The sequence below is a fragment of the Neopelma chrysocephalum genome, unplaced genomic scaffold, assembly GCF_003984885.1.
Source record: "Neopelma chrysocephalum unplaced genomic scaffold, ASM398488v2 Primary Assembly neopelma1_76, whole genome shotgun sequence".
NCBI classification, from domain to species: domain Eukaryota; kingdom Metazoa; phylum Chordata; class Aves; order Passeriformes; family Pipridae; genus Neopelma; species Neopelma chrysocephalum.
This window is the reverse complement of record NW_020897737.1, coordinates 13,563,972-13,571,187: the sequence shown is the minus strand read 5'-3', so window position 1 is coordinate 13,571,187 and position 7,216 is coordinate 13,563,972. Positions and strand designations below refer to the sequence as shown.

The following is a 7,216-nucleotide window of genomic DNA, read 5'->3' as shown; positions in this document are numbered from 1 at the left end:
TGCACACGCATCAGAGTTGCCTGTGTGAACATGTCTGGATAACACAGAAACAATTGATGCAAAGAGACACCCAGTTTCAGATCCCCAGACTTTCCTACTCATCAGTCCAAAGAAAGACAGAGGAAGGAGGAAGAAAACCTAGAAAAAGAGAAGCAGGACTCTTCATTAGCAGCATGAACTTTCACAATGATTTTATCAAAGCACAGAAAAACCACAGCATAGTCATTGGGTGGCTGTGAGTTAAGAAAATATTGAGCTCAACCTTCAGCTAATTAAGTTCTCTGGAAACCACAACTGCAGAAAGGCAGACACTTGTTAAATAGATTATATTTTTCTTTGCTCATGCATTTTTGATACCTGTCATCTCCACTTCTACAATCACATTTTCTTTTCCTTTTCTCAGCGTGTGGACTGTCCACATACACAACAGAGTTCTCACCAGCAAAAAGCCCACACCACACAGGGCCCAAATGACCACTAGGCCCTTTCTAAATAATTCAAGATTTTTCATCAGGAATTTTATCCTGTTATTTGATGTGGAATTTTTCAAAGACAGTGAATCTCCATTGCTGCTGAGCACTCCTGCTGTGCAAAGGAAGGTACCTGGCACTTGGCATGCAAACACCCATCACAGAGAAGAGCTGGGCTCAGTGCAGAGCAGCCCCTAGGGACTGCCTAGCACAGGATTTTCCTGACCAACAGCCCAGCATCTCTCCAGCTTCTATGTGTTGTCTCCCAGAACTGGATATGTGGGTGCTTGTCATGCAGGTGAAATGACGCTGCTGCAGGACCTGCCAGTGTCCAGCCAGAAAAGCTTAGCTTGGCACTAAGGTCCAAGCAGTCTCTCCCTTCTGTTTTCAGCAAAGCACAGTGAAACTGTTGCTCATAGCTTGAAAGCCTGGCCCAGCTTAGGGTCACAAGCTCAGAGCACCTTCCTAGTGTTGGTGCTTGTCATGGGGTGCCTGAGCTGTGCCAGTTAAAGAAAATACAGCTGGGGGCACTTCCAGCACTACCAACACAAGGGTGCAGCTCTGCACCACAGCTCCTGAAAGCAAAACTAAATACAACCACCACACAAACACTTCAGTGTGCTGGCTCCTGCCACCTGAGCTGGGGATCTGGTCAAGTGCTTGGGTGGAAAGCCACGTGCCTTCAGAACCGTGACTCTTGTAGGGTGTCTTTCAGTGTCTTTATTCATCATGTGCATTTCCAGGAGCTCTGCATTTCAGCAGCAGCTGAAATGTCAAGGGGCTGTTGTCTCACAAGGTCTATTAACATACCACAAACCCCTTTTGTGCAGCTGGTGTGGCTGAGATGTGCCTTACACCTGATGTCAGTGGCTGCTCAGTGGAGTTTCAGAAGATGCACTTCCTCTCCCTAAAAGGAAAAAGAAAAGGGTTTCTGTTAGATGTGCTGAGAAAATCCTTCCCTGGCCAGCTGCACCCTGCAGGGCTCTGTTTGGTACACATAATTATCTGCTTTGTAATGCGCATTTGCTGCACATGTGATGGTGTGCCCTGTTTATAAAATACCTGTGGAAGGTGGCACCTGAGCACACCTGCAAGCAGCCACGCTGGGTGCCTGCTCCGAGATCACTGCCCTGCAGCCCCTCTGGGCCCCTGACCTGTTTTGATAAGCTGTCCCTCCATTATCCCTGCTGTCTCACAGGCGCCAAAAGATAAGAGCGGATGTTCCCTGCGCTGGCGAGGAGCTGCAGCAGAACGGCTTTGCATAATGAAGGCAGAAGGTGCACATACGGAAAGGATAATTGGTGACGGTGAGAGGAGTCAATCCAGCCAAGGCACATGACAGCCCCAAAGCTCGCTGTGGATGTGTCAGGGACGGGCATGACGGATATCTGGCTCCGTGGTGCCTTGGCTTCCTCTGGGGACTGCTTACGTCCAGCACAAGATGTAACACATATTCATCTGTATGCAAAACTGAGGCTGGGCTTAGGAGAGACAAAGCAGGCAGCTGTGGAGTGCAGCAGGCTATGGAAATGGTAAAACCCCATATGGTGAGGGCAGAGGGGTCTCGTGCGTGCGCTGGGCGTGAGCAAGCGCTGCTGGCAGGGAGGGAGATGTAGGTGGATTTTTGCTTGTGTCCCCCCCCCCAGAAGAGGCAGGTGCCCTTCACAACATACCCCCTACACAGCAAAGGAGCAGAACAATGAGGGCACTTGGGGTTTTTTTTTAACCTGGGTTTGCTGTCACAGCTTCAGCAAGAGCAGCCTGACAAACCAAACCCCTGCAGTTTGGTTCACCTGCACCCTTTTCCTGTGTAGCGGTTTTAAACTAAAAGAGAAGAGACTTAGATTAGATGCCAGGAATAAATTCTTTACTCAGAGAGTAGAGAGGTACTGGAACCCATTGCTCCAAGTACCTGTGACTGCCCCATCCCTGGAAGTGTCCAAGGCCAAGTTGGACAGGGCTTTGAGCAACCTGATCTAGTGGAAGATGTCTCTGCTCATGGTAGGGGTGTTGGAACTGGATGATATTTAAGGTGCTTTCCAACAGAAACCATTCTCTGATTCTATAATTCTGTGATAACTGGCTGAGGCACAGAAGGGGTTAAACTGTCAGGGGACTCAGGACATGGAAAATCTTTATCTGTCTGGAAGTGGAGTGAGAGGGATTTTTTTTTCCAGGGTGAGAGGATCTGCAAGGGGCCCTGAGGAGCACGAGTCTGGGTTTGGCAGAGGATCAGAGCACAAGCCATGGGGTGTCTGGCCCATTCCCTACAGATGACCCTGCTGCTCACATCCAGAGAAAATTTGGGTATGTTTAAATGTAGAATTTGGGTTTAGTCCCATCTCTGGCTCATCCACATGTGCCCCATTGCACAGATATGGCAGAAAGCCGAAGGTCTGCAGGAGGTGCTGCTCTGGGAGCATCTGGCCTTCATTCCCTGGTGCTGGGGTCACTTGTGGGGGCTTTTGTGCAGGAGTCCTGTGCTAAGACAAATGATGCTATAGGTTTTACTGACCCTGATAGACAAAACAGATGGATTTAGGTGGTTTGAGGCAAAAACTGAGTGGGTAACCACCAACCTCGAAAAAATGCCTGTCTGATACAGAACTACCTCACTGCTGAGATCCTTCAATTAGGTGCAGTCCTTAGGCTGACTGTGGAGACTTTCCAGCTTAGAAGAGGCAGTGATGGCTCCAGACATTTGCCAAGCCTCCATGGCACGCTCTGCTTTATCTGCTCCGTATGGTACTTTCCTTACGAAAAGGGACGTGAGGCCAAGACGTTTTTCATGCTCCACGTGGCAGATGGCAAATGATCAGGCCAGATGAGTGGAACTATCTGCATGCAGTTTAGGTAGACTTGATAAGGCTTGTGCAAATAAGGGGTCACCAGGCTTAGCTGGATAGGGACAAAGCTGGCAGCCTCTTTGCAGGGCTCTGTCAGCTCAGCCCAGTTCAAACTTGATGCAAGGGATGCTGCAGACTCATGGTATTTTCACAGAGTGTTGTATGAGCTTGATAAGTGTGATTTGGATCTTTACGAGTTTGTTAGCAATTGTAATCCTGCCCAGATGGGCGAGATGAGGGAGCCAAAATTCCAGGCAGTGAAGGGTAATTAATGCACATCTTCAGCGCCAAAACACCACCAGCAGAATTTGTTGGGAAACTGCGGGGCCCCGTCCCAAAAAACTAGCAGAGCTCCAACTCACTTGGTTAAAATCCCCATCAGATAAGAGACATGAAGTTGTATAAACAAGGGCTAAGCAAGACCTGCCACCCTGGCACTGGGCTGTGGCCAGACGATGGAATCCAAGAGGGGCTGCACAAGAGCCATGAGCTGCCTGTTTCCTGGAGATGTGACAACCCATGGATGGGCTCTGAGGGGAAGGTCCTCTTTTAAACACAAGCAGAAGAGGTGCAGCACAATCCCTGGTGGGACATGATGCCAAGCTCTACAAACACTCAGTACTTCTTAAGAATGTAGATTGAGGAGGAGGCGGCACACACAGAATATTTGGAAAAGATTCATACTACATTGAAGGGCACATTATAGCAAGTAATTTTTTACACTGTCATTTAAAAATTTGATTCAATTTCAGTTCATTTTAAAATTGTATTTCTTCTACAGTGAGTAAGCAGGCATGACACAGTGGGACAAGTGAGTCCAAACTCCTGTCATTATTATCTTACAGAAATGGTCAAAGATTAAAACAAATGACTGAAGTCAAATACATGCTTTCATTACAAGGAACTGCCCTAAAATATCATGCATTTTTCTTTTCCTTAAATGAGAATCACTTGTTTAATCAATTTAACTCTATTTTTTCCTGGAAGGAGAATGCTTTCTTTCCAGCAGTAACACATCTTATTTGGTGGTTTATTAATATTTTTTTCTGAGTGACAACAATTTCCTAGGAATTTCCTTGTATTCATTACAGAGGGGGTGTAGGTAAGGTAGAAAGGTTATGATAGTGTAAAATGGTAGAAAAGCATGCTCTTAAAAGTAGCTTCTTTGCATTATTATTTTAATCAGGGATATTATTTTTAAAGGGTGGAAGACTCTCCTCAGGTCCTGGCTTATGCCCAACTAGTTAGTCATAAATCTTAAAAAGAAAACACCAACTGTTACCTTGTTTGAATTTTTTTTCCTCACTTTTAAAAATAATCTGTTTTAAAATATTTGACAATTGCTGATTCTGGAGGAAATAATGAATGCATTTAGCATGATAAACAGTATACCCTCGCAGCTGTAAGAAAGAAACAGCTATTTACAGATCTTTGCACACATCTGTAATCCATTCCACTACATTTCACGCACACAAAGGCCAAGTTAAACAGCAAAAAACCTAAAAACCTAAAAAAAAACCCCAAAACAACCAAGCAAAAACCTACAAACTAAAAAAAAAAACCAAACAAAAACAAAAAACCCACAACCAAACAAAACCCCCCTAAAAACCCAAACCCCATTTGTCAAGACTAGGATTACAGTGTCTTTAACCACACCAGGAAAGGACTAATAGCTTATCCAGCTGAGCTTTTCCAGCCACAATTGCAACTGCATTTTCCAACTGCAGGGTTCAGAAAAGAGGCCCAGACCAAGGAGGGAAAACCAGGTTATTGTAACCAGAGTTTTGACCTGTTCCTTCCAGCTCAGCTGTCCCTTAGCACGAATTGCAGGTGCTGAGAGGAGCCAGGGCTGCTGGAGGGACAAGAGTGCTTGACATCCCCCAGCTGTCTGGGGGAGAGGAACACCAACACCTCCTGCTTCCCAGTCCCATTTCACCCCACTGGACCATGCTGCTTCCCTAATATATTGGGAATTACAACCTTCACCTCAGCAGGACACTGACCCCCAGAAAGGAGCAGTGTGTCTGGCTGTGTAGATGTCACACTCTCCAGGCTCTTGGAGCTGACCTGGGGATGCAGATCCACCAGCCAGGACACACCAGCACCTCTTTTGATGGACGCTGCAGTACCTGGAGCAGGAGCTGCAGGAAGAAGCGAGCCATCCTTGCCACACCAGAGATAACAAGCAAGATGAATGTGGTCTTCACAGGGATCTGCAGAGGCAGGTGCCACTCTCCCAGGGACGAAAAATAAGGTACGAGGCAAGGCAGGAGCAGAAGGAGACGCAGACTGTCAGCAAGAGGGAGGCTGGAAGACAGACCTCTGGCAGCAGAGGATTGCTCCTTTGTGGATGCCAAAGGTGACTGTAGTGACCAGGTTAATCCCAGCAGATGTGACCATGCAGAACTGTTAATCAAAGCACAGCCCCACCAGCGGGTCTGAAAGCACCAGGGTGTTCTTGCAAAACACAGCAGGCACTTTGTGAATCAGAGACATTGCTTGGTTGCAGTCTGGAGGAACTTTCATGGTGCTAAACAAGCTACATCACAGCACTTCCTATTCTTCCTGCCTCTGCTCCCTCCAAAATGGAGTAAAATGGCCCAAGCAGAGAATATGAAGACAACCAGGACTCTGAACTGTTCTTTCTGCCTGTGTCAGACCTCCTAGGCACTGCTTGGTTTTTAAGCAGCTCAGATCCTGACCTGAGTGCTAAGTTTTGAAATCTTTATCTTGCTGCTGCTCCCCTCTGGGAGGCGTGCACAGCACAACTCATTAAGCCAGCATTGGTTTCCGTGGACAAGCCATCTGCTGGGGAATCGTCATGCCTCTGTCCTGTTCCTTCTGCTCCAAGGGAGACAGGCTTCCCTCTGCCTTCATCATTTCACTTGGCTTCAGTCAATGGGAGTGTCTGCTTCAGACTGGGGCCAGTGAGAACGGCTGTGGTGGCTGGGCCACATTGGACTGGATGGCAGGAACCCCCTAACTCAGTTTTCATTCCCAGGTTACTCTTGACCATCCTCAGATATGCAGCAGAGAAGAACAAACCCCACCATGGGGCAGTGTTCCAGCCTACTTTCCGCTTTCTCAGTTGGGGAGAAAAGACATTTGTAGCTGATGCTCTTTAGGTACCACCAAAGAGCTGCTAGGATTGAGAAATACACCTGAGTGTCCTTGTTTCTTCAGTTTCCTAAGAGGGAAGTTGTGTCATCTTCCTGAGTTAGGCGTGGGGAAATTGGGATTTATCTCTGACCTGTGGACACCTACAGTTCACACACCCATGTCTATACTAGACATTCCTTGCAAGGAAGTGGAGTGAAATGTAGATTTTTCAAGCTCTGTTCACCCAATCTACCTCCATTCTGCTTGAGGGTATGGTGAGCCGCATCAGTATTTTGGCTTGGTTCACCCAACAGGTCTCCAAATTTTCTGAATTCTTGATGTTGCCATCAGTGGTTTTACTTGAATGTCTGACCCTAAAGAAAATATTTGACCAGGGGCTATCACCCTGACTGAGAAATTTAAAGTATGTAGGGGCATCTGAGCTGGACAAGGCTGTTGTGGATCTCTTGGTAAGATTTGCTCTCAGCCTGAGGGCTGCTGACCTTGGCAATGAGAAGCTGTGTGGGAGCCCAGGTCTGTGAGTGGCTCCTATCTGCTTGGACGAAGGCAGGGGTATGTTGAAGCTGAGGAAAAATGCATCTTGCTTTTCCCTGAAGTCCCACATATTTTTCTTATGGCAGAGAGGATTGGGTGAATAATCCTGGTTTCCCACAGTGGAGTCATTCACCTCTCAAGCAAAACAGAAGACAGGAGCAGGGTGCACTCTCACTCTGTGTATTGCCACTAGGGAAGTCAATCTCTCCTCTCCTCTCCTCTCCTCTCCTCTCCTCTCCTCTCCTC

The 7,216-nt window shown here is 47.2% G+C and overlaps 1 long non-coding RNA gene across 1 annotated transcript in view; it reads right to left on the bottom strand.

Annotated features, from left to right (window-relative positions):
• Positions 1-1,073: 1,073 nt before the first annotated feature.
• Positions 1,074-7,216, bottom strand: part of LOC113970362 — a 21,828-nt gene continuing 15,685 nt past the window's right edge. The window contains exon 4 of the long non-coding RNA XR_003535149.1: positions 1,074-1,377. This is a non-coding gene — a long non-coding RNA (uncharacterized LOC113970362). The remainder of the gene's footprint in view (positions 1,378-7,216) is intronic.